We start from the raw sequence: 26,383 nt of genomic DNA, 5'->3' as shown, positions 1-26,383 counted from the left end.
ACTGGGGTACCTAGGGCCCCCCAGTAAAATTTATTTTGGGGGCCCACCATAGGGATACATTCAAATATAATAAATAATTTAACAAGTTTTTTATATGAACATCGGCTTGTTGAGGTGCTGTACATGTATGTATGTACGTAGTGCAGTACGTCTACTGTGTTATGTGCCACTTGTGCAGGGGGTGGGAGACTAGGGGCCCACCTTGCTCAAGGGCCCACCGGGGGATTCCCCTGTACCCCTGTGGTTGGATGTCCTGGCACACATGTGAATTGGTGTCACGTTTACCAGGGTTGTAGGTCCTGGCACACAGACATGGCTCTTTGCCATGTTTACCAGGGTTGTGGGTCCTGGCACACAGACATGTCTATTTGCCATGTTTACCAGGGTTGTGGATCGTGGCACACAGACATGGCTCTTTGCCATGTTTACCAGAGTTGTGGATCGTGGCACACAGACATGGCTATTTGCTGTGTTTATTAGGGTTGTGGGTCCTGGCACATAGACATGGCTCCTTGCCATGTTTACCAGGGTTGTGGGTCCTGGCACACAGACATAGCTCTCTGCCATGTTTACCAGGGTTGTGGGTCCTGGCACACAGACATGGCTCTTTGCCATGTTTATTAGGGTTGTGGGTCCTGGCACACAGACATGGCTCTTTTCCATGTTTACCAGGGTTATGGTTCCTGGGTTAATATTTGTATTGGCAGAAATGATAGTTGTTCTTTTTTTAGCAAAGCGAAGTTGGAAGTTCAGGGCAGTAGAGCGCCCAGATTTACATTAATTGTTAATTTTCTTCAAAGTGATTGCTAAATCCAGGGCGCACGGCAATGCATGTGTGCACCCCCACAACAGGTCTGCCATCTATGTCTTAGCTGGAAAGAAATGCTGTTGGTAAATGTGGGCAACTGTTTAACCCTTTGTAATCCTGGAGAGAACCAGAACTGGTAATACAGATAACAGAAAAGGGTGCCTATTATGAGCTGAAATTCTGTGGATAAGAGTTGGCAAAACATATGTACAAACATATAATATATGTGATATGCATATGTACATGCTAACAGACACATATCCACACGTACCATTCATACACAACATAAGCATACAGTGCATACATAACATACAATATTGTGTATACATGCAAACACACACATATTGCTTTCGTCCAGCACATATGACGATGCTATGCATCGGAGATTCGCACAGGTATATCGCCTTGTGTTATCTATCTCTTCCTTCATATCACCCTGGGATATCTATCTCTTCCTTCATATCGCCTTGTGTTATCTATCTCTTCCTTCATATCGCCTTGCGGTATCTCTGTCTTCCTTCATATTGCCCTGGGGTATCTCTCTCTTCCTTCATATCGCCTTGCGGTATCTCTGTCTTCCTTCATATCGCCCTGGGGTATCTCTGTCTTCCTTCATATCGCCCTGGGGTATCTCTGTCTTCCTTCATATCGCCCTGGGGTATCTCTGTCTTCCTTCATATCGCCCTGGGGTATCTCTGTCTTCCTTCATATTGCCCTGGGGTATCTCTGTCTTCCTTCATATCGCCCTGGGGTATCTCTGTCTTCCTTCATATCGCCCTGGGGTATCTATCTCTTCCTTCATATCGCCCTGGGGTATCTATCTCTTCCTTCATATCGCCCTGGGGTATATATCTCTTCCTTCATATCGCCCTGGGGTATCTATCTCTTCCTTCATATCGCCCTGGGGTATCTATCTCTTCCTTCATATCGCCCTGGGGTATCTATCTCTTCCTTCATATCGCCCTGGGGTATATATCTCTTCCTTCATATCGCCCTGGGGTATCTATCTCTTCCTTCATATCGCCCTGGGGTATCTATCTCTTCCTTCATATCGCCCTGGGGTATCTATCTCTTCCTTCATATCGCCCTGGGGTATCTATCTCTTCCTTCATATCGCCCTGGGGTATCTATCTCTTCCTTCATATCGCCTGGGTATCTCTCTCTTCCTTCATATCGCCCTGGGGTATCTATCTCTTCCTTCATATCGCCCTGGGGTATCTATCTCTTCCTTCATATCGCCCTGGGGTATCTATCTCTTCCTTCATATCGCCCTGGGGTATCTATCTCTTCCTTCATATCGCCTTGTGGTATCTCTCTCTTCCTTCATATCGCCCTGGGGTATCTATCTCTTCCTTCATATCGCCCTGGGGTATCTATCTCTTCCTTCATATCGCCCTGGGGTATCTATCTCTTCCTTCATATCGCCCTGGGGTATCTATCTCTTCCTTCATATCGCCTTGTGGTATCTCTCTCTTCCTTCATATCACCCTGGGGTATGTATGTCTTCCTTCATATATCCCTATCTGAAGTTGGTGAAGCCTGGGCAGTGACTGATGTGCCAGGACCAGGAAGCACACCGTCATGCACTCCAGTAAATATCTTCATCATGCTCTGTTATTTGCAGTTTACACATGCACCGGGGACGTGTTCCTAGACTATACCTCTATGTGGGGATACACTTGTATGTAGAAGGTCGTCATGTGTTGGGAAGTGCTGTAACCCATAGCAACTGCTTGTGTCTCCTGCTGTCCTTATCGTTGATGTGTCACAAGCTTGTCACTTTGTATTCTATTTCCATATCTGCCCATCCGATGACTTTCAGTGGATCCTGCACTTTTCATGTCTGGGGAGCTTCCAGAACCAATGCCCAATGTTAGGGGAAATGGATCGGATACAGAAGGTTTTCCTGTCTGTAGATTTAGCACATTTGATGATTATCCTGATCCTGGTTGGTTTCATTTGGTTAAACCTGTGAACAGGTAGCACACAACAGTTGTGAGATGCCTGTGGGATCATTGTATGTCTGTATAGTCTGCTAGAAGCTGTGCTGTCTCACCTGCAGATGTTTCAAAGGCAATTTATCATACATGGATAGCTGTCGGGTTATCTGGTTATAGCAGCTTATTCTGCGGATGTCAGACGTATGGGGATCTGCTTTGCACACAGAAAACAACCTCATTATGAAATGTTCATTTTAATGATATTATGCAATTAATGATATTGGGAAATAGTCTGTCACCGGAAATTCCTTGTTACACCAGCCACGATGTAAGGCTAGCTCAGCTACATATAATGATACCTTTTACTTGGAGATCCATTGCTTCATTCTGGAGAATGAGCAGTTAAGTGCACTAAGGGCGGGCTCAAGACATAGTGTGCACCCTGGCCCCTCCTACTACCTCTGCCAAGACCTCCTTCTCCTTCCTGATTTACAGGGACAGGTTACTGAATAGTCATCTCGCCTTGCTGTCATTAGGGCTCATTCAGACGGTCGTATGGTGTCTGCAAAAATGCGGATCTGTTTTTTTTTTTGCATACGGCTGTCTGAATGAGTCCTTAAGAAGAGGAGAGTGAGTCTCGCAGGGGTAGGAGAAAGAGTAAGGGTGCACGGAGTGGCGCCTGGCCTTGGTAAATGTGACTGCTCATTTGCATATGCATTAACCCTTAGAGGAACTTGCAATTTTCCATTTTCCATTTTTTTTTAGTTTTCATTTTTCGCTCCCTGCCTTTCCAGAGCCATACTTTTTTATTTTTTTTTTCATTCACATGGCCTTCTGAGGACTTATGTTTTGCTGTTTAACATTGCATGTGATGTAATGAGAAGCTGGAAAAAATTCAAAATGGGGTGAAAAAAAATACAATTCTGCAATTTTTTATTTTTTTTTGTATGGCTTTCCCTATGTCTGCACTGCTCAGATGCCATGGTCGCCAAGGGGTTAAAAGTACTTTTTCTCCAAAATGAAGCAATGGATTTGTAAGTGAAAGGTCTCGTTACATTACATAGGATGAGCTAGCCCTGCAAGGCTCCATGACTGTCCATGAAATTCACTGTTAATCCAGATTCCTATTAAAGAGGATGAAAAACTGAACAAAGTTGTGTATAGTTTTATGCGGAGGGTTCATTATGACTTTCGTTATGTATTTTATTCATGCGGATGTATGTTGTATGGAGTCATGCAGTAGTGACGGATATCTGGCTCTGTATCCCCGTCACTGAGCTAGGCTGCCCACTGGACTAAGCCTAGAGAGACGGAGATATATATATATATATATATATATATATATAATATTATATACTGCATAGCATTTCTAAGCTAGCTGGTTAAGATTAAAGGGAGTCTGTCATCAGCTTTGACCCTGCAAAACTGCTAATAGCATAGTTAGGGGCTGCGGCAAGGTGGATAAACATACCCAGGGTGGCCAACCAGAATTTTTATGAACAACTTATCCAAAAATTACGGACAAATTGTAAAACCATCATGAATGATAAAGATGATAAGAAATGACTACATCTCAATATACTGATAACAACTCATTATGGACACATCAATTTATTTTCGCAGACACAGGAAAAAAGTCGCCTATTTTCACTGCCCAGAAATTTCTGGACAGTTGGAAACCAAGAACATTCCCACCCTTCTCTGCTCTGAGCGGCCATTGCGGTGTTCTGGCTGGATGCTCCCCTTTAGAGCAGAGCGGAGGGGGTCACCAAGCACAGAGCGCTTCACAATCAGGAACCTGTTCCCGGACACTTGCAGAAGTGACGCCTGCTGGAATAAAACAATAGTTTTCAGTCCTGCCCTAACCTAGGCTTCCTTTAACTCATGAATACAATATTTCCCAGCAGGAAAAAACACTTAACATTTAGGGTACTTTCACACTTACGTCAAAGTTTTCTGTTATGAGTTCTGTCCTAGGGGCTCAATACCGGAAAAGAACTGATCAGTTTTATCCTAATGCATTCCGAATGGAGAGCATTCAGTTCAGTATGCATCAGGATGTCTTCAGTTCAGTCCTTTTACGGTATTTGGACGGAGAAAAAAACGCAGCATGCTGCATTTTTCTCTCCGGCCACAAATCCTAAACACTTTTTTATTTTTTTACCTCAGTTTTTTTTTTTTTTGCCTTCCTCTGGATCAACTTGCAGGATAACAGGCCGAACTGGATGGACAAATGTATTTTTTTCGGCCTTATGTACTATGTTACTTGCCAGAATGCCGGATCCGGCATTTTTTTTCCATAGGAATGTATTAGTGCCGGATCCGGCATTAAAATTGTCGCATCGACGGATCCGGTCTTCCGGTCTGCGCATGCTCAGACCTTTAAAAATGTAAAAAAATAAATACCGGATCGGTTTTTCCAGATGACAACAGAGAGACGAATCCGGTATTGCAATGCATTTGTGAGACGGATCCGGATCCGTCTACAAATTGTTTCTGTTTGCATACAGATTGCCGGCGACAGAACTGCCTGCCGGAATCCAGCAACGCAAGTGTGAAAGTACCCTTACATATTTAATTATATGACTTTAGTGTAAATTATATAGTGTAGTACTTTGTTGTGGTGCCTAAGGGCTCATGCACACGGACGTGTCCATACAGATACCTTCCATGGGCAGTCCACATCTTTCTCACTCCTGTTACTATAAATCACTATTCTTGAAAAAGAGGAAAAAAATGGAAGGCTCAACACCTCGGTGGATAGATAGCAGTGGGTGCACTAATCTCTGGGTCACCTACCCAGTATAACAAGTCATAGAATGAGGAAAAATGGTGAAAAGGCACAACCACTTTCTGGAGTGTATACTAACAATTTAATTCAGCACACAGTCAATACAACATTAAAATCTGATGTATGTGGTATTTAATAAAATGGCATTCAATAAAATAGTATACAGCAAATAACACAGCAAGCAAATCAATACGGTGGCAAAATGTAGCAGCAAAAGTGTCCAAAATAGCAGCAATGTTATGTCGGATTGATAATACAAATGTCCAATGTGTTTGGATTAGGATAAGATGAGGAAAATGCCCAATATATATGCTAATACATGTGTAGCACTAGATCCGTGCGTCACATTCAGGAAAATCCAGAAAGGTCTCACTTATATGTCTATAAAGTTCTGGTGCCCAATACAACACAAAATCGCTTACCGCTCCTTCTCTCTGGTGTATGGGTGGTGATGGCAAAATCTGCCTACTAACGTATATATCCAAACCCAGTCCAAGAGGTGCGGGATACTGGTTGTTTGCAGGGACGCTGGAGACACGTGTAGCAGGTAAATCGCGGAGTCAACGTCCTTCCGCTACGTCATCCAGTGGGTGTGTCTTTAGTGACGTCTAGGTCAGGTGTCCAGTCAGGTGATCCGTAGGTCCTATGTCAATATAGGCAAACGCTCTATGTTACCACAGGTCCTATGTGATAACGATATAATCTCTTCCTTCTTTCAAAGAACTTTCTGTGCGCACATTTGTTCTTATTTAGTCCGGTACCGGTTGTGTAGGGTAGAGACGCCGCAGTTAGCTGGGGACTAGACGCGTTTCGAGGCTACTTGCCTCTTCCTCAGTAGTTCCAGAACTGCGGTCTTCTAGTCCTTTTATATAGGGCGTCTTTAATTAGGAGTTGGGAAGGAAAACGTGGATCCAATTCCATGTATGTTGAAAATAGGATCCGATCAATCAAATATAAATGATTATAAGGGCAGTTCCACATACATTGGACTTTTGCGATACCATGTATAATAAACTTGCATATGTCCTCAGCTCTATACACAAAATCCCGGTGACAGGTTCCCTTTAAGTTTAAAACCAGTGTGAAAGGCTCCTGACAACTGCTGACTTTTGTCGGATTTATCATAGGCTTTTTATATCCTATTTGGGCGTTTATGGATTTCTTGCTGTTTGACATCCATTTGGCTAATGATAGCAAATGCATGTTACACACATGATGTGAACAGACCTTAAGCTCCGTTTACGGTAGCATTTTTCTCTGTATCAGGGCTCATTCAGACAACCGTATGTTTGTGCCCGCATCCATTCCGCAAGTTTGTGAAAAGGATGTGGACCCATTTATTTCAATGGGGCTGCAAAAGATACAGACAGCATACCAATTGCTGTCCGCGTCTATACTTTTGCTCAGCGACCCCGCAAAAAGGATACACCATGTCCTATTTTTGTCTGCAATTGCAGACAAGAATAGACATTTCTAAAACGCTGGTCTTAATAAATGTGCCCTGTAGTCTTTAGATCGCTTTTTCCATATACTACTGTGATTTAATCCATTAGTGTATGGGAAATTCAGTATATTCTTATGGAGCGCTGCCACCTGCAGGTGTCCATGAGAATATACCTGTGATAGGCTGGAGCCTGTTGGAGGCTACCACGCCTATCACCACCAATGAACGGCTTCCCCGATTTCAGTGTCGGCCCTGGGAGCACAGTGATCTCAGGGAAAGACACTATAGATGCCGTTAAATGTCTGTAATTGGCGTTATGGACATTAGCCCTGGGTGTCTGCTGTGTGAAAAAGCAGAAACTCGGTGGCTATGGTGCACTCCATGCTATAGAGCGGGTGCCATCTTTAAAGTGCCGACATCCGCCGTACATGAACTGTGGATGTCGTGAAAGGGTTAAATAATTATTTGACTTCAGAGTTTATTCAGTTGTCTCTGACTTTATTTAGAGGTTTCTTAGCAAAGGAGGTGGATTCATATGCACTCACAACTTTTCGGTTTTTAATTAATTTTTAGGCCTTCAAATCACGGATCCGCCAAATACGGAAACTATCTGTGTGCATGGCGGAATTTTCTTGTAGATATGGCTGTTTTTGTCTGCAGACTGGACAAGTATGCGTCAGGTTCTGTAATTTGCAGAGCCGCAGCACAAATGCGGACAGCACATGGATGTCATACATCTGCTAATCGTATTTCTTGTGGACCCATAGAAATGAATAGGTCCATGTGCGATCCGCAAAGAATGCAGATTGGATGCGGACCCAGAATACAGTTGTGTGCATGAGGTCTTAGAGAAGGTATTTTTTTCATTCAGGCCCATTACAAAAAAATCTAAATTAAAATCCGTTTAATTCCATTTTGTAATGCAATAAAACTGAGAAAACTCCAAGAGGGAAGACTGGGAGGGGTGAACGTTTTTGCAACACACTGTAAAAGGTTAAAGGAAAATGATTATGTATAAAATGATGACAGGTATCCTCTGACCGAACACTGATGGTTGCTTGCTCAGTAACTGTTAAACATTACCTAGAATGTCAACACCCAGCAGCACTTCTAGTAATGCAGGGGAAGCAGCGCCAAAGCAGTAAAACTACATATCTAAATAAGGCTTCATTCACACGTCCGTGGAACACTGTCCTTGAGATACCAGACTGGCATCTTGCTTAGTGCACGACCGCACGCGCGATTGGTTGTTATGTTGTGCCGTATGATCTATACGAGTGTATTACTGTACTGCGGCGGCACAAAGCACATGGTGTCAAAGCAACCAATGATGCCCCGGCACTAAGCAGGATGCCAGTCAGTATCTCACGGACTGTGTGAATGAAGCCTAAGTGTTTCCCTTACCTCGGGCCTGTACAATACATTTGCCCTGACCACAGATCTTTTTTGATTACATTATACATTGTCACCATTGTCTACCTCTGAAGAGCACACATAACATATGACCACAAGTGTGGTTATTGGCTAAAAGCGCTAGGGATCGACCGATATATAGATTTTTTTTTAGAGCCGATACCAATAATCGGCGAACTTTCAGGCCAATAATTTATACCGATATTCTGTGCATTTTCATTTTTGAAAAAACAAAAAATTCCTATACAAATCTGCTGAAAATGAACATGTTTATTGTTAACGTGTAGCTTTTTTTTTTTTTGTAAATCTTTCTTTTTCATTTATACTTAATATTTTGGTGTGTTTTTTTTTTTTTTTTTTAATAACTTTTAGCCCCCATTGGGGCTAGAACCCTTGTCCTATTCACCCTGATAGAGCTCTATTGGGGTAAATAGGACTTTACACTCTCCCTGCTGCCCTGTGCTTTGTGCACATGGCAGCAGGGAGCTTACCATGGCAGCCAGGGCTTCAGTAGCGTCCTGGCTGCCATGGTAACCGATCGGATATCGGAGCCCCAGGCTTACACTGCTGGGGCTCCGATCAGAAGTTGCCACTGCCATCAATGAGGAGGAGGGGACCCTGTGACCAATTATTAATACTGGGGGGCTTGGGTGGGGGGGCACCACCAATGTTTTTAATACTGGGGTTGGGTGGGGGGTTGGGGGGGGGTAGGGCGCACTGCGCCACCAATGAAGATAAATCGCCAATTAATTCTTATACAGGAGGCGGGTGCTGGCTGCAGAATCATATAGCCGCACCCGACCTCTATGATCAGTAGCTGCGATCCGCGGCAGTTAACCCCTCAGGTGCGGCAGCTACTTGTCATAGAGGTCTGGTGCGGCTATCTGATTCTGCAGCCAGCTCCCGCGGTGTGTCCGACTGTGGGGTGTGGCTTCTTGGCCTATAAAGCCTCACTGCTTTTGCAGGCCTTCAGGTTGCTTCAGCCATGCTTAGCTGAGAGCAGCCTCATGTATTTTTTACCTGCCAGTAAGAGCCACCCCTGTGGTCATAAACCTTAATGTCATAACCATATTGTGCTTTAGTTTAAGTTTATGTTTATGTCTTTTTGTATGTCATGTTGTATGTGATGTTCTGTTGGGACCTTCCTTGTTACTTTGTGCAGTTTACGGTTCTGGATTCCTGTTGCACAGGGATCCAGTCAGCAAGGCTGTGGCAGGTTGGTGGAACTTCTAGTTCGCCTGCCATACCCGTAAAGCTGTTTGTGTCCCCCTTTTTCCCAACAGCTTGGCCAGTGAGACTCCTGCTCCTCCGCGTCTAGGAGGAGTAGGTCGTCTTACCCTGACTCCTAGCGCAGGGACCGGACGGAGGGTGAGTTAGGGATCCGAGGTTCCTGCGCATGGGTCCTCCTACCTTTAAGGTCGGCCCATGCAGTTAGGAGTTAGGGTCAGGGTAGGGACGCTGTTAGGAGGTGACCTGCTCCCTATCCTGTTCTCCTGGCTGAGTAGGCCAACAGCATCTGGCATCGCACGGCTGAGGATTTCCCCCATCCTCAGACGTGACAGTATGACCACAGTCGCTTCTTACGTGGCGCTCCCTCGAAAGAGGGTAAAGCATGCACCGCTATCTGCGGATGGGGTGCATGCGCGTTCTCCGGAGGGAGAGCGTTATGGGGCTCACCATTTACGGCGCGGTGAGTGGCATTCCCCGCCATTCCCAGCTCACCGTTGTCCGTGTTGGTGTCCCCTTTTTGTTTGTCTTTCCCCTCCCCCCCTCCCATTGTTTCTTATGCCTCACCAACTTTCCCCTTTTGTTGTTGGGAGGGGCTTTGAGGGGTGGGAGTATGCTTCCCTCGAAAGAGGGTGAAGCATGTACCGCCGTCTGCGTAAGGGGTACATGCGCGCTCTTCGGAGGGAGAGCGTTTTGGGGGTTTCGCCTCTGACGGCGCGGTGAGTGGCGTTTCCCTGCCATCATCGTTGCCTCGTTTGGCGTTCCCCCTGATTTTTAGAACACGTGGTGTTTGTTTGGTATGCGGTATGCATACCTTCGAAAGAGGGTGCAGCATGCAGTGCCATATCCTTGTGGCCTGCATGCGCGTTCTCCGGAGGGAGAGCGTTCCTGGGGGTTCTCCGTTAACGGCACGGTTGGTGGCTTATTCCCCGCCACCTTACCTTCCGTGTCCGTGTTGGGGATCCCTCGTCCCTCTCCATGTTCCCATCTCTGGTCGTTTGCTGGCAGCACTCCGTAGGTGGTCCGGCTGCTTGCTGGTTAGGAGTGTCTGCTGGCAGCGACTGGAGTGGGGACGTGAGTGGAGAGTCCCCTCGTCCATCTCTCAGTGGTTCTTTTCTCTTTGTTGCTGGTGCGGGCTGCAGTCCTCGTCGGACTGGCTAGTGTGAGCCGGGAGAGGATGCAGCTGACAGCGACCCCTTTTTAGAACCGGCACTGAGAGTGGACGTCCCCTTCTCCTATCCCCTTGTCTGAGTCCCTCACGTGTCTTTTTTTGGTGGGGGGGCTTTGAGGGGTGGGAGTGTCACGGCCATGGCTATGACCGTGACTCCTGAACCGCATGCGGTTGTCAGCGGTTTTCATTGGTGTTCAATCACAGGTGAGGGCTGTGGTATTGGCCTCACCTGTGGTTGCCGCTGGCAACAGTATGTATGTGGCAGCGTAGCAGGCTGAGCTGTGCCATGCAGCTCGCTACCCTGCGCATGCGGTTTTGTGTGTGATGTGTGGATGTGTGCACTGTGTTTTATGTTATTGTGTGCACGTTCCCTTTAAGTGGTGTTTTCCCTTCCCTGGTGTTGGAAGGGTTAATCCCCTTCCTAGTGTGTGTGATCACTGGGTGTGTCCGACTGTGGGGTGTGGCTTCTTGGCCTATAAAGCCTCACTGCTTTTGCAGGCCTTCAGGTTGCTTCAGCCATGCTTAGCTGAGAGCAGCCTCATGTATTTTTTACCTGCCAGTAAGAGCCACCCCTGTGGTCATAAACCTTAATGTCATAACCATATTGTGCTTTAGTTTAAGTTTATGTTTATGTCTTTTTGTATGTCATGTTGTATGTGATGTTCTGTTGGGACCTTCCTTGTTACTTTGTGCAGTTTACGGTTCTGGATTCCTGTTGCACAGGGATCCAGTCAGCAAGGCTGTGGCAGGTTGGTGGAACTTCTAGTTCGCCTGCCATACCCGTAAAGCTGTTTGTGTCCCCCTTTTTCCCAACAGCTTGGCCAGTGAGACTCCTGCTCCTCCGCGTCTAGGAGGAGTAGGTCGTCTTACCCTGACTCCTAGCGCAGGGACCGGACGGAGGGTGAGTTAGGGATCCGAGGTTCCTGCGCATGGGTCCTCCTACCTTTAAGGTCGGCCCATGCAGTTAGGAGTTAGGGTCAGGGTAGGGACGCTGTTAGGAGGTGACCTCCTGTTGAATTTGAATGAATGAGTGAGTTAACATCATTGGTGGCGCAGTGGCAACAGCCTCTCCCCTCCTCATCTCCTCTCTCCTTTCATTGGTGGCAGCGGCACAGAGGGAGGGAGACACTGCTTCCTTCTCCCCTGTGCTGCTGAGGGAACACGGAGAGCGCTGACAGCAGCGCGATCTTTGTTCCTGATTCGTTATCGGATACCGATAACTTTGAAAATCCTAAATATCCGCCGATAATATCGGTAAAACCGATAATCGGTCGATCCCTAAAAAGCGCAACCCTGTAACAGTATAACATTACTTGTAAGGTTCTGCTCTGTCTGTATTTCCGTTGGACTTTACAATCAGCAGCAGTATTCCTCCTGTAAAAAAAAAAAAAAAAAAACTCAACAGGCCCCGTTAGAGTCAGTGAGATCCATCTGGATATTTTGCCTTTAATTTACCATTTGTGATTTTAAAAAGTAAATTGTTGGTTAAAAAAGAAAAAGCATGCTTTTACTGCTGGTGGAGGTGTCCGATGGTCTGTGAATGCCCTCTGAATGGAGCAGCAGTACGCATTACAGACCACTTCTTAATTCACTTCTATGAGAATGGCGTAGACGGGGCACCTTCAGTGCCATAGAAGTCAATGGTGCAGTGGACCAACATGCACATTACTGCTCCATTCAAAGTGTAGACTTGGGGACCCTCATTGTAGGGATTTCTGGAGGTTCCAGTGGTCAGACCCCTTCACAAAATGTATCACCTATCCTGTGGATAGGTTAAAAACTGCTTTTCATGGGAGAACCCCTTTAATTAACATGCAGAATATAAAGCCTAAATTTGGCCGCATTCTTAAGAGCTGATAAAGCCTCGAGGTTAGAGTGTAAAGGTCCATTTTGATGGATTATATTACTAGGCATTGATCGGGAGCCAGCGTTCATTTTGCTTTTGTTTGTCGATGATACATTGACACCAGCGTTCATACAAAACATTTGTTTTCAATGATCTTCCCCTTTACTCCTGTCATACGTGTTTTACATCTTTCTCACTCGTTGGCTGTGTGCCTGCCCCCGATACAGTGTTCTGCAGAGATATCACAGGAGCCATTTAGACGTCTGTTCCGTACATTCATGTGTTACAATTTTTATATCCCTTTGTCACAGTTGTGAGTTTGCACCCTATTACCTAATTCAGTGGGGGTACTAAAAACCTCAGGCTTAAAAAGGTTTTCCAGGATTTTAATTTTGATTTTCAGGATTGGCCATCAGTATCTAATCTACAGGAGTCCGACTGCTGGCATCTCCACCAATTAGCAGTTCAGTAGTAGCTCCGGCACCAGAACTATGCAGCTCTCTGCACTGTGTAGTGGACCGAACTGGTAACTGTAGCACTGCTTACATTTACTTCAATGGACAGAGCTGTTTACATATGGTGGCAGAGCTACTGCGGAACAGCTTATCAGCGGACCCCCCACCGATCACATATCCTGAAGATAGACCACCTCTCCCATGCCCTGTAATGTGCACTCCTGCCTTAATAGTTCTGCCACCTCTGACTCCAGGATCACTAAGTTGTATGTCTATCCTCCACCCCATTCCCATGCTGTGCTCCCACAAAACCGGCACTGGTATATATTGAGAGGACTCCTCCTGTTTGTAGGTGCACAATGAAGGAACGTTTAGGCCCCTTGCACTCGGGCGTCACAGATTTTGTCCGGATGAGTTGCGGGTGCATTGCGGCAAACCCGCGTAAGTAGGCATGCAATTGCGTTCTGTTGTTCAGTTTTTTCTGCGCGAGTGCAATGCGTTTTGCACACGCGTGATAAAAAAACTGAATGTGGTACACAGACCTGAACCCGGACTTCTTCACTGAAGTTCCGGTTTGGGTTCGGTGTTCTGTTGATTTTATCATTTTCCCTTCTAACATGGTTATAAGGGAAAATAATAGCATTCCTAATACAGAATTCTTACAAAAATGTCCATTGAGGGGTTAAAAAAAATAAAATTAAAATAAACTCGCCTCATCCACTTGATTGCGCAGCCGGTATCGTCTTTTCTTCTTCCTGCAGGACCTGGTACACGTGGTACACGCGATGATGTCAGCGCATGGTACACGCGATGATGTCAGCGCAGGTCCTGCAGGAAGGAGAAAGAAGACGATACCGGCTGCGCGATCAAGTGGATGAGGTGAGTTTATTTTAATTTTATTTTTTTAACCCCTCAATCGACATTTTAGTAAGCATTCTGTATTAAGAATGCTATTATTTTCCCTTATAACCATGTTAGAAGGGAAAATAATACAGTGAATATACTTTAATGGGGTCCGGGGTTGCTCATCCCTATTTACTAACATCATCTCCTAGCAACCATGCACTTGCCTGCGGATGCTTGCGATTTTCACGCAGCCCGATTCATTTGTATGGGGCCTGTGTTGCGTGAAAAACGCAGAATATAGAACCTGCTGCGATTTTAACGCAACGCACGAGTGCTGCATGAAAAACATCGCTCATGTGCACAGCCTCATTGAAAAGAATTGGTCAAGATACAGTGCGGGTGCAATGCGTTCACCTCACGCATTATACTTGCCCGTGTGAAAGGTGCCTTAGTCTCAATCGCAGTATTAATGCAGCTTCTAATACAGGATTGGGTCCAAAATGTGGGCAGGTTTCCAAAGCAAAGTTTAATGTAGTTATTGTACAGCATCTCCTACTTTATGGATCCAGCCCCAGCTTTGATATAAAAAGAACACGTCAAAGGCTGCCAAAAGACTGCAACAGTAGCGTCAAAAATGTCTTTTGTTTATCTTGTAAAGCCACATTAATTATGTCTGTATGGGTACTGGCCAAAATCCATAGCAGTAACACCCACTTCAAATAGTCTAGATACATTCACATGCTCTGGATTTTAGTTTTTGATGTTATTTTTGAAGTGATGGCTCCCTTTTAGTATTGTGGATATACCTGGATTCTGTCATCATTTCTGCTACAATTTGGTGTATTGTTGGTGCAATTTGTCACATCTCATTTCACACATTTATGCATCAAGTACCTGACTTGTAATTTATACATTTACTGTATATGTTTGCATTTTAAACCTCCTGTGCCTCAAAATCTGCTACAGGCGCCCTTAGAGAACATGAATTTAGACATAAAGGTATAATTACACATGACTATTTTGAATACCTTGAGGGGTGTAGTTTCTAGAATTGGGGTCATTTTTGGGTGGTTTCTATTATGTAAGCCTCACAAAGTGACTTCAGACCTGAACTGGTCCTTAAAGGGAGTCTGTCACCACATTTCAGCATATTAGACCGATCAAATAGGGTTATATGATCCACCCAGAACTTAAAAACTGTACCTTTGTTGTAGAAAACGGACTTTTCTTTTAGCCGAAAATGAACTTATAAGGTTATGTTAATGAGCCCTCTCATGCGGTCCAAATCGTAGCGGGCGCATGCGCAGTAGGTATCGCGATGCCCTGCCAGGAGCGGGCATCGCATTGCGCATGCGCCCGCTACGATTTGGACCGCACAGCCGCATTGGAAAAGGACAGGGGAGGGGAGTAAACGGGCGGGCAGAGGCGCACGGAGGGCGGGGTTTTGAGCCGTTTAGGAGGTGCTGCCTGGGGCTCCGAGGATTGAGAGACCGCCCTGGGCACTTGAGAGGGCTCATTAACATAACCTTATAAGTTCATTTTCGGCTAAAACAAAAGTCCGTTTTCTACAACAAAGGTACAGTTTTTAAGTTCTGGGTGGATCATATAACCCTATTTGATCGGTCTAATATGCCCAAATGTGGTGACAGACTCCCTTTAAAAAGTGGGTTTTGGAAAATTTCAGAAAAATTTAAAGATTTGCTTTTAAACTTCTAAGCTTTGTAACGTCCCCAAGAAATAAAATGTCATTCCCAAAATGATCCAAACATGAAGTAGACATATGGAGAATGTAAATTAATAACTATTTTTGGAGGTATTACTATGTATTATACGTGGCTCTCCTGAGTTGGACAGTTCTGTTACTTTACGGTGTGAGGTTGTTTCCTGCATAAATGACATATGATATTGTTGCTATACTTAGTCATCTTATATATGCTGCAGGTAAATCGATCTCTGTGATCTTTGTGTTCACTCCGCGTGGACCCGGCTATCTAGGTGATCGATTCCTGTACATGTATATGCCTTTACTTATGGCTCAACTTTTAGGGCATTGTTAGGCCTCTTTCACACTTGCGTTGTCCGGATCCGGCGTGTACTCCACTTGCCGGAATTACACGCCGGATCCGGAAAAACGCAAGTGTACTGAAAGCATTTGAAGACGGAACCGTCTTCCAAATGCGTTCAGTGTTACTATGGCACCCAGGACGCTATTAAAGTCCTGGTTGCCATAGTAGTAGTGGGGAGCGGGGGAGCGGTATACTTACAGTCCGTGCGGCTCCCGGGGCGCTCCAGAGTGACGTCAGAGCGCCCCATGCGCATGGATGACGTGATCCATGTGATCACGTGATCCATGCGCTTGGGGCGCCCTGACGTCACTCTGGAGCGCCCGGGGAGCCGCACGGACGGTAAGTACACTGCTCCCCCGCTCCCCGCTACACTTTACCATGGCTGCCAGGACTTTAGCGTCCCGGCAGCCATGGTAACCACTCTGAAAAAGCTAAATGTCGGCTCCGGCAATGCGCCGAAACGACGTTTAGCTTAAGGCCGGATCCGGATCAATGCCTTTCAATGGGCATTAATTCCGGATCCGGCCTTGCGGCAAGTGTTCCGGATTTTTGGCCGGAGCAAAAAGCGCAGCATGCTGCGGTATTTTCTCCGGCCAAAAAACGTTCCGTTCCGGAACTGAAGACATCCTGATGCATCCTGAACGGATTACTCTCCATTCAGAATGCATTAGGATAATCCTGATCAGGATTCTTCCGGCATAGAGCCCCGACGACGGAACTCTATGCCGGAAGACAATAACGCAAGTGTGAAAGAGCCCTTAGCTGCCCTCTATGCTCTTATGGAGATATATACCTGTATTTTTATATGATCTGGAATCGATACTTGTGATATCTATAAGATTTATTTCTACACAAGTGGCATATGTTATTGTTGTTATACTGGGTCACCTGATACATGTTACAGGAAGATCGTTCTCTGTCATCTGTGTGTTCACTTAGAGTTACCTGTTACTATACACGTATGTGTCTTTACTCAGGGCATTGATCTGCTCTCTATTTATTTTTGGAGACACATATTCCCTGTGTGTGTGTGTGTGTGTGTGTGTGTGTGTATATATATATGTATATGTGTGTATATATATATATATATATATATATATATAATCCCAAATACTGCAGCAGCACAGTCAGACGTTGTGCACTGGGTGCAATTCCTCACAGAGGCCGGCCCCTCCTCCAAGATATATACTTAACAAAATGACGAGGCAGCACTTCCAGCTTTAAGGTGACAGGGTGAAGACCCCAATAGACTTTAATCCGGCAACGTTTCGGCCTGCTCAATGAGGCCTTTATCAAGCTACATAACAGTGTATACAACCAGGTATATATACCCACAATCCAATACAAAATAATTACAATCAGTGATTACACATGTCATCAATCAAGTCACATGATCTCCAACTCTATCATCACGTGACTTTTGTGCATAGTAAACATTTGTAAAAGAGTCATACAAAGATATAAAAATTACAAAATAGTGATCATCCTTGCTTACAGTAGATATGTGCATTTCAATCAATATATGTACGTACATCCATTTTAAAAAAGAGTTTATGTCCCCTGCATACATAACCCCAAGATGTACATAAAGTGCATAAGTGCTCCGTGCATAAAGAGTTAAAATCTTTTATTTGTGATGCAGCTGCATCATATCTAAACTTAAAATCAACCTGTTGGAGCTCACCATTCATGGACCCATAGAACAGACCGGCGTTGGCGTCCCTCAGTCTGCAGCGCGCATGCTCCGTGTCAGACGTCACTGGTCCCGCCCCCTACGTCACCGCGCTCCTACGTGCCAACTCCATGGACCGCAGCGTCATCCAATGGAGCGCATCGCAGGACCAACAGCAACGAGGGGAGGAGGGCCAGGTCATGTGACACAGAAAAACGTCACGCTACATCAGAGGGCGTGTTCACGCTCCGGGTCAGACGTCACTGGTCCCGCCCCCCACTGCCGCGCCCCTATGTGCCAACTCCATGGACCGCAACGTCATCCAATGGAGCGCATCACAGGGACAACAGCATAGGAGGGAGAAGGGCCAGGTCATGTGACACGGCGTAAACACCTCGCCGCACCAGAAGGCGTGTTCAGTTTCCAAGGAGATCTGAAAAATCTCAAAGCGGACAATCGCGGAGATGCCTGTAGTGACAGTGCGCAACCTTGCATGCTGCAACAAATCTACAACCTCAGCGTATAAAGGGCGGACGGGGTGGAAAAAATGAAATCGACCCCCAACCAGAGGCGATCCCATCTCTTCCACCGAGTCCCCAACTATCAAAATCATTATATGTGCAATTACAATGGGACAAACCCTTCCCATCTATCTGCACCGCGAACTCTGACATCAGTATATAACCACTCGCTATCCGGCTTGTGGCAAGTGAATATTGTATATCAACTCATGTAGTTCGCTAGTTGTAAAATAATTTATAGAGGTCAATAGACACATTGCGCATCAAGTCGCCCACTTGGACACACATCCGCCACCGTCCATCTAATCTCCTCTCTATGGTCACTTCATTCACCGGCGTGTTCAAGGGTCCATAGGCGGCTCCATGTAATGAAACAGATAAAGGGTCATTGGGCTCATCTACAGATTTATCTGAAATAGATGAAAAAATGTATCAACTTTTGTTCAAGAAAGAGTGTACACTGTTACATATCCCCCACACCAAAACAAAATGGAAGAGGACCCCCACGTCCGGCATGCTGACTGCACATCTACTATCCACATAGTTCCCATCTACATTCTGCATTGAGGCCATCAGGCTTCAATGTATGTAACCTGTGTATCCACATAATCTCACGTTGTTTAAGAAGCTTTTCCCTGTTACCTCCCCTTTTCAGTGGTGGGATATGATCTATTACCCTGAATTTGAGGTCCTTTTCCCTGTGTCCAGCTTCAATAAAGTGCTTGGGCACAGGAAGATCTTTCCTCTTTTGGCGAATAGAATATCTGTGATAGTTCATCCTAGTCTTAACATCACATATGGTCTCCCCTACATAAAGGAGATTGCAGGGGCAAGACAAGAGATAGACCACATATGAGCTATCACAGGTTAGAAAGTGCCGTATGTCAAACTGCGTATTTAACACTGGGTGTGTGAATATCTCCCCTTTAAGCATATAGCTGCAGTTAACACAGCTCAAACACGGATAACATCCGTATTTTTTGCGACCTATATACGTCTGGACTTTAGCCTTATCACCAACCACCTCAGCTCTGACTAACTTGTCCCTCAGGTTATCTGCTCTCCTATATGACATTAGAGGGGGTACCGTGAATTCTTTCACTTTACCAAAGTTGCTGCTTAGTATGGGCCAGTGTTTTTTAACGGCACCTGCTATTTTGTAACTGCCTTCAGTGTATGTCGAAATGAATGGCACCCTCGCCTGCTTGCTTACTTCCTTCGGACTCTCTGTTTTCAATTCATTCAATTGTCTATGAACCAGTCTTCTGGGGTACCCTCTATTGATGAACTTATCTGCCATCTCAGACAGTCTCTTAGTTCGTACCTGTGAGTCTTTTACTATACGTTGCACACGGAGGAACTGGCTCCGTGGCAATGTCTTAACCATAGACCGCGGATGACAACTCTCAAACCTCAATAGTTTGTTACAGTCCGTCGGCTTGGTAAACAAATCGGTTACGAGTACAGTATCATGCTTCATAACCATGGTGTCCAGAAATTGGACCTGCTCGGTGGAGTACGTGAGAGTGAACTGGATCTCAGGATCCATTTCATTTAGAAATCCATGAAAACTAGCCAACTCATTCTCAGTGCCGTCCCAGATGACAAAAACATCGTCTATGTATCTCCACCACCCCCGCACATGGCTGAAGTGGTGGGACACATAGACGTGTTCAGCCTCCAGGCCCGACATGAAAATGTTGGCGTAAGTCGGCGCCATATTTGAACCCATTGCGGTTCCCCGCTGTTGAAGGTAGTAGCCATCTTGGAACGCAAAGTAATTATATCTAATTATATAGCACCGAGCAGGTCCAAAATGAACTCCCTGCATTCATCAGTGTATTCTGTCTCAATCAAACATTTCTTGACTGCCTCTACACCCCTATCATGATTGATAGAGGTGTAGAGGCTCACCACATCAAATGAAACTAGCAGTGTGTTTGCCGTTACCGTTATACTCTTAGAGACGCACATTTGCACTTTGATAAGATTTAGATACTTGTGACAATCATGTGTGACATTTTTACATGTCAGTGCATTTGATGTATTCTCTAGTATATTGTGGTTGCCTCATTGCCCCCACCTGTTTTTGACTGTGTGATGTCCCCTCAGGTGTAGTCCACCTTTTTATCTGATGTATTACATCATATACATATTTTTTATGAATTATTGAATAAAGTATATTTATATTTTAGTACTCAAACCTGTTTAGTCTCAGTTCATCTTTTGTTTGTGTATCTTTATGTATTATAGAAGTAGACAAAATTGAAACTTGGAAATTTGCAAATTTTTTAAATTTTTTGGTAAACTTGGTATTTTTTTTAAAATAAAGATTTTTTTTAAACTCCATTTTACCAGTGTCATGAAGTACAATATGTGACCAAAAAACTATCTCAGAATGGCCTGGATAAGTAAAAGCGTTTAAAAGTTATCACCACATAAAGTGACACTGGTCAGATTTGCAAATAATGGCCTGGTCCTTAAGGTGAAAATGAGCCCGGTCCTTAAGGGGTTAAGGAGGTACGGTATTTGGTTATGAAAACACAGATTTTGTCCCAGAACTGTGGAAGAACTGGACAACTCCACAAACATTGGTAGAAATCCGGCTCCACAGCCCAGCATCTAAAACAATAGTCCCATTTTGTGTCCCCTTACTGGAGTGATATAGGATCTGTGCAGTATTTGAAGGGTCATTTCTATGAATCGGCTAGATGTGAGGTGTTTAATACTATTTTCAATAGTTAAGAGTAGTATAGAGGCGGTGAGTTGTGGGATGTCAGCAATCCAAGAAGCTGTCTTAGTATACTTATAGTCCAGCAGGACATATAGGAATTTATAATATTGAGAGTTGTGACCTCTTGGGGTTCCAGGATGTGATAATGCATTCTGTCTGAGAAATGAGGGAAATTACAGAGAGATAACTATGGGCTTGGAGGTAAGGGAAAAACTTTAATTCGTGGGAAATTGATTTGGAGGTCAGGTATCAACAAGATTGTGTGGGTTTCTATGTCTACTATTTAGATGATTCTATGAATGCCACTCTCGCTCATCTACAGAACTCTTTTCTTTCTGTCCTTGGGGTGCAGGTATAATGGTACAGAGTGAAAGAGATACAGGGGATGTGGGAATTTCATCATTTTAAGAAGGTGGGATCTACTAATGTATGAAAGTGGTTATTTCTCCAATTTGTTAGCGTGGCCTCCAAGGACAAAAGGTAAGGTGTAATGCTTGTCCTGTATAAGTGTGATGGTGATTTCGTAATCTGTATTCCTAGATCAGACAGTGATGATGACTGCCATTGAAATGGGAACAAGGAGGCCCAACATGGTTTGTCCAGACTTTGTAGAAGTAGGTCTTACTTTTTATCCTAGTTGATCATACACAGTCGAGTCACATTGGTATGACCACCAGCTGATATCCAAAATAACTGCCATGCACAGATATCAGCTAGACAGGCTGGGTCCCGGTGCTGTAGATTGTCACAGGTATCTGGAACCCCCAGCTTCTGGAACGTGTGTGGGGAAGGATCCATTGAGCGAACATGAAGATCAGTGTGGTCCAACAGATGCTCCACTGTGGAATTAGGGGGCCACGGTAGTACTTGGAAGTCTTGGTTATGCCCTTTCAACCAGTGTTGGACATTTCCAGCCATGTGACATGTCGCATTATCTTGCTGAAAGATCCTATTCGGCCCAGGAAAGACAATCAGCGTGTATGAGTGTACAACATGATTTGCAAAGATGGATTTATGCCCAAATCGGTTGAGACTTGAGAGTGCCTTCCAGGTGGACGAGTGGGCCCAGAGAAGGCCATGGAAACCTTCCCCAGGCCATAACACTGCCACCACCCACTTTTGTTCTTCCAGCAATGGTTGCAGGGCGTTTGCTTTCTGATGTTTCTTGCCTGACACGACAACGTTCTTCCATTCAATGAAGCAGAAAACATCGGAGAAGGCAACACTGAATTATTATTTTAGACACACATCTGGTAGTCCCCTGGTTTAATTTGGCAGTGAGCTGCTCCACTGGATCTTGTCCATGCACCCTCACCTTTGTGGCTGACGTTCACCTCTCACATCACTGGCATGTGGTGCTCCACAGTTTCCACGTCATTTATTCACAGTGGTGCCATTTGTCCCCTCACCATACACTTTCACCACAGCAGCTCGCAAACAGTTCACAAACTGTGCAGTTTCAGAAATACTGCCACCCTTGGCCCGAAAGCCAATAATCATCCCTTTTTACAACTCTGATAAACTGTCCCTTTTATTCGTGACTGCAATGAGGGATATGTGTGCAGACAGCCTATCTCGCACCTTATATACTCGCCAAGCCAGCTAACAACTTATGACTTCCTTTACCAACATTGAAAGTAGAAAGTGGTCATAATAATCTGACTCAACTGTATATAACCAGATAAACTACTAAAGGGTCTTAATGCCCTGTAAGGGCTCATGCACACAACCGTATGGTTTTCAGTGTTTTGCGGTCAGTTTTTTACGAATCCGTTCCGTTTTTTTGTTTCCGTTCCGTTTTTCCGTATGCCATATACATTATACAGTAATTACATAGAAAAAATTGGGCTGGGCATAACATTTTCAATAGATGGTTCCGCAAAAACGGAACAGATACGTAAGACATACGGATGCATTTCCGTATGTGGGTTCAGTTTTTTTTGTGGACCCATTGACTTGAATGGAGTCAAGCACCGTGATTTGCGGACAGGAATAGGACATGTTCTATCTTTTCATGGTATGGAAATACTGAAACGGAATGCACACGGAGACACTTCAGTTTTTTTTGCTGAACCATTGAAATGAATGGTTCAGTATATGTACCGCATACTGAACTCGGCCAGTATACTGAATGCAAAATACTGTCGTGTGCATGAGCCCTAAAAAAGATCTAAGGGTACTTTCAGGTTGTTTGATAATAAGCAGGACAAACACCGTTAAAGGCTATGTACACCTTTTGGGGGCAATTTTTTTTATTATTATTGCATTGTACTCATTTTAGCTAAAAATCTTTTTTTAAATTGGTCTTTATTAAAAATATGGAGCCCTTTTTTCTGTAAGTAGCTGAGATGCTCTAGTAGCAGCCTCTGAATTTTCTCTCTTCTGTCAGCCAGCTCACGTGACGGGCTCCTTATCTTTGACCTTATAAACACTCATTTAACCACTTAAGGACCACAGGTTTATACCCCCCTAAAGACCAGGCCCTTTTTTACAAATCGGCACTACACTACTTTCACCGTTTATTGCTCGGTCATGCAACTTACCACCCAAATGAATTTTACCTCCTTTTCTTCTCACTAATAGAGCTTTCATTTGGTGGTATTTCATTGCTGCTGACATTTTTACTTTTTTTGTTATTAATCGAAATTTAACGATTTTTTTGCAAAAAAATGACATTTTTCACTTTCAGTTGTAAAATTTTGCAAAAAAAAACGAGATCCATATAGAAATTTTGCTCTAAATTTATAGTTCTACATGTCTTTGATAAAAAAAAAATGTTTGGGTAAAAAAAAAATGGTTTGGGTAAAAGTTATAGCGTTTACAAACTATGGTACAAAAATGTGAATTTCCGCTTTTTGAAGCAGCTCTGACTTTCTGAGCACCTGTCATGTTTCCTGAGGTTCTACAATGGCCAGACAGTACAAACACCCCACAAATGACCCCATTTCGGAAAGTACACACCCTAAGGTATTCGCTGATGGGCATAGTGAGTTCATAGAACTTTTTATTTTTTGTCACAAGTTAGCGGAAAATGATGATTTTTTTTTTTTTTTTTTTTTCTTACAAAGTCTCATATTCCACTAACTTGTGACAAAAAATAAAAACTTCTATGAACTCACTATGCCCATCACGAAATACCTTGGGGTCTCTTCTTTCCAAAATGGGGTCACTTGTGGGGTAGTTATACTGCCCTGGCATTCTAGGGGCCCAAATGTGTGGTAAGGAGTTTGAAATCAAATTCTGTAAAAAATGACCTGTGAAATCCGAAAGGTGCTCTTTGGAATATGGGCCCCTTTGCCCACCTAGGCTGCAAAAAAGTGTCACACATCTGGTATCTCTGTATTCAGGAGAAGTTGAGGAATGTGTTTTGGGGTGTCTTTTTACATATACCCATGCTGGGTGGGATAAATATCTTGGTCAAATGCCAACTTTGTATAAAAAAATGGGAAAAGTTGTCTTTTGCCAAGATATTTCTCTCACCCAGCATGGGTATATGTAAAATGACACCCCAAAACACATTCCCCACCTTCTCCTGAGTACGGCAATACCAGATGTGTGACACTTTTTTGCAGCCTAGGTGGGCAAAGGGGCCCATATTCCAAAGAGCACCTTTCGGATTTCACAGGTCATTTGTTACAGAATTTGATTTCAAACTCCTTACCACACATTCGGGTCCCTAGAATGCCAGGGCAGTATAACTACCCCACAAGTGACCCCATTTTGGAAAGAAGACACCCCAAGGTATTCCGTGAGGGGCATGGCAAGTTCCTAGAATTTTTTATTTTTTGTCACAAGTTAGTGGAAAATGATGATTTTTTTTTTTTTTTTTTTTTTCATACAAAGTCTCATATTCCACTAACTTGTGACAAAAAATAAAAACTTCCATGAACTCACTATGCCCATCAGCGAATACCTTGGGGTCTCTTCTTTCCAAAATGGGGTCACTTGTGGGGTAGTTATACTGCCCTGGCATTCTAGGGGCCCGAATGTGTGGTAAGGAGTTTGAAATCAAATTCTGCAAAAAATGACCAGTGAAATCCGAAAGGTGCTCTTTGGAATATGGGCCCCTTTGCCCACCTAGGCTGCAAAAACGTGTCACACATCTGGTATCTCTGTATTCAGGAGAAGTTGAGGAATGTGTTTTGGGGTGTCTTTTTACATATACCCATGCTGGGTGAGATAAATATCTTGGTCAAATGCCAACTTTGTATAAAAAAAATGGGAAAAGTTGTCTTTTGCCAAGATATTTCTCTCACCCAGCATGGGTATATGTAAAATGACACCCCAAAACACATTCCCCACCTTCTCCTGAGTACGGGGATACCAGATGTGTGACACGTTTTTGCAGCCTAGGTGGGCAAAGGGGCCCATATTCCAAAGAGCACCTTTCGGATTTCACAGGTCATTTTTTACAGAATTTGATTTCAAACTCCTTACCACACATTTGGGCCCCTAGAATGCCAGGGCAGTATAACTACCCCACAAGTGACCCCATTTTGGAAAGAAGAGACCCCAAGGTATTCGCTGATGGGCATAGTGAGTTCATGGAAGTTTTTATTTTTTGTCACAAGTTAGTGGAATATGAGACTTTGTATGAAAAAAAAAAAAAAAAAAAAATCATCATTTTCCACTAACTTGTGACAAAAAATAAAAAATTCTAGGAACTCGCCATGCCCCTCACGGAATACCTTGGGGTGTCTTCTTTCCAAAATGGGGTCACTTGTTGGGTAGTTATACTGCCCTGGCATTTTCCAGGGGCACTAATGTGTGGTAAGTAGGTAAATGACCTGTGAAATCCTAAAGGTGCTCTTTGGAATGTGGGCCCCTTTGCCCACCTAGGCTGCAAAAAAGTGTCACACATGTGGTATCGCCGTATTCAGGAGAAGTTGGGGAATGTGTTTTGGGGTGTCATTTTACATATACCCATGCTGGGTGAGAGAAATATCTTGGCAAAAGACAACTTTTCCCATTTTTTTATACAAAGTTGGCATTTGACCAAGATATTTCTCTCACCCAGCATGGGTATATGTAAAATGACACCCCAAAACACATTCCCCAACTTCTCCTGAGTACGGCGATACCAGATGTGTGACACTTTTTTGCAGCCTAGATGCGCAAAGGTGCCCAAATTCCTTTTAGGAGGGCATTTTTAGACATTTGGATACCAGACTTCTTCTCACGCTTTGGGGCCCCTAGAATGCCAGGGCAGTATAAATACCCCACATGTGACCCCATTTTGGAAAGAAGACACCCCAAGGTATTCAATGAGGGGCATGGCGAGTTCATAGAAATTTTTTTTTTTTGGCACAAGTTAGCGGAAATTGATATTTTTAATTTTTTTCTCACAAAGTCTCCCGTTCCGCTAACTTGGGACAAAAATTTCAATCTTTCATGGACTCAATATGCCCCTCACGGAATACCTGGGGGTGTCTTCTTTCCGAAATGGGGT

The 26,383-nt window shown here is 44.3% G+C and overlaps 1 protein-coding gene across 1 annotated transcript in view; it reads left to right on the top strand.

Annotated features, from left to right (window-relative positions):
• CPNE8 (copine 8) overlaps nucleotides 1–26,383 on the top strand; it is a 298,438-nt gene that overhangs the window by 716 nt on the left and 271,339 nt on the right. The window lies entirely within an intron of this gene.

Source organism: Bufo bufo, chromosome 1, assembly GCF_905171765.1.
Source record: "Bufo bufo chromosome 1, aBufBuf1.1, whole genome shotgun sequence".
NCBI classification, from domain to species: Eukaryota; Metazoa; Chordata; class Amphibia; order Anura; family Bufonidae; genus Bufo; species Bufo bufo.
Note: the sequence above shows the minus strand (reverse complement) of the source record. Positions and strands in the feature narration are given on the sequence as shown.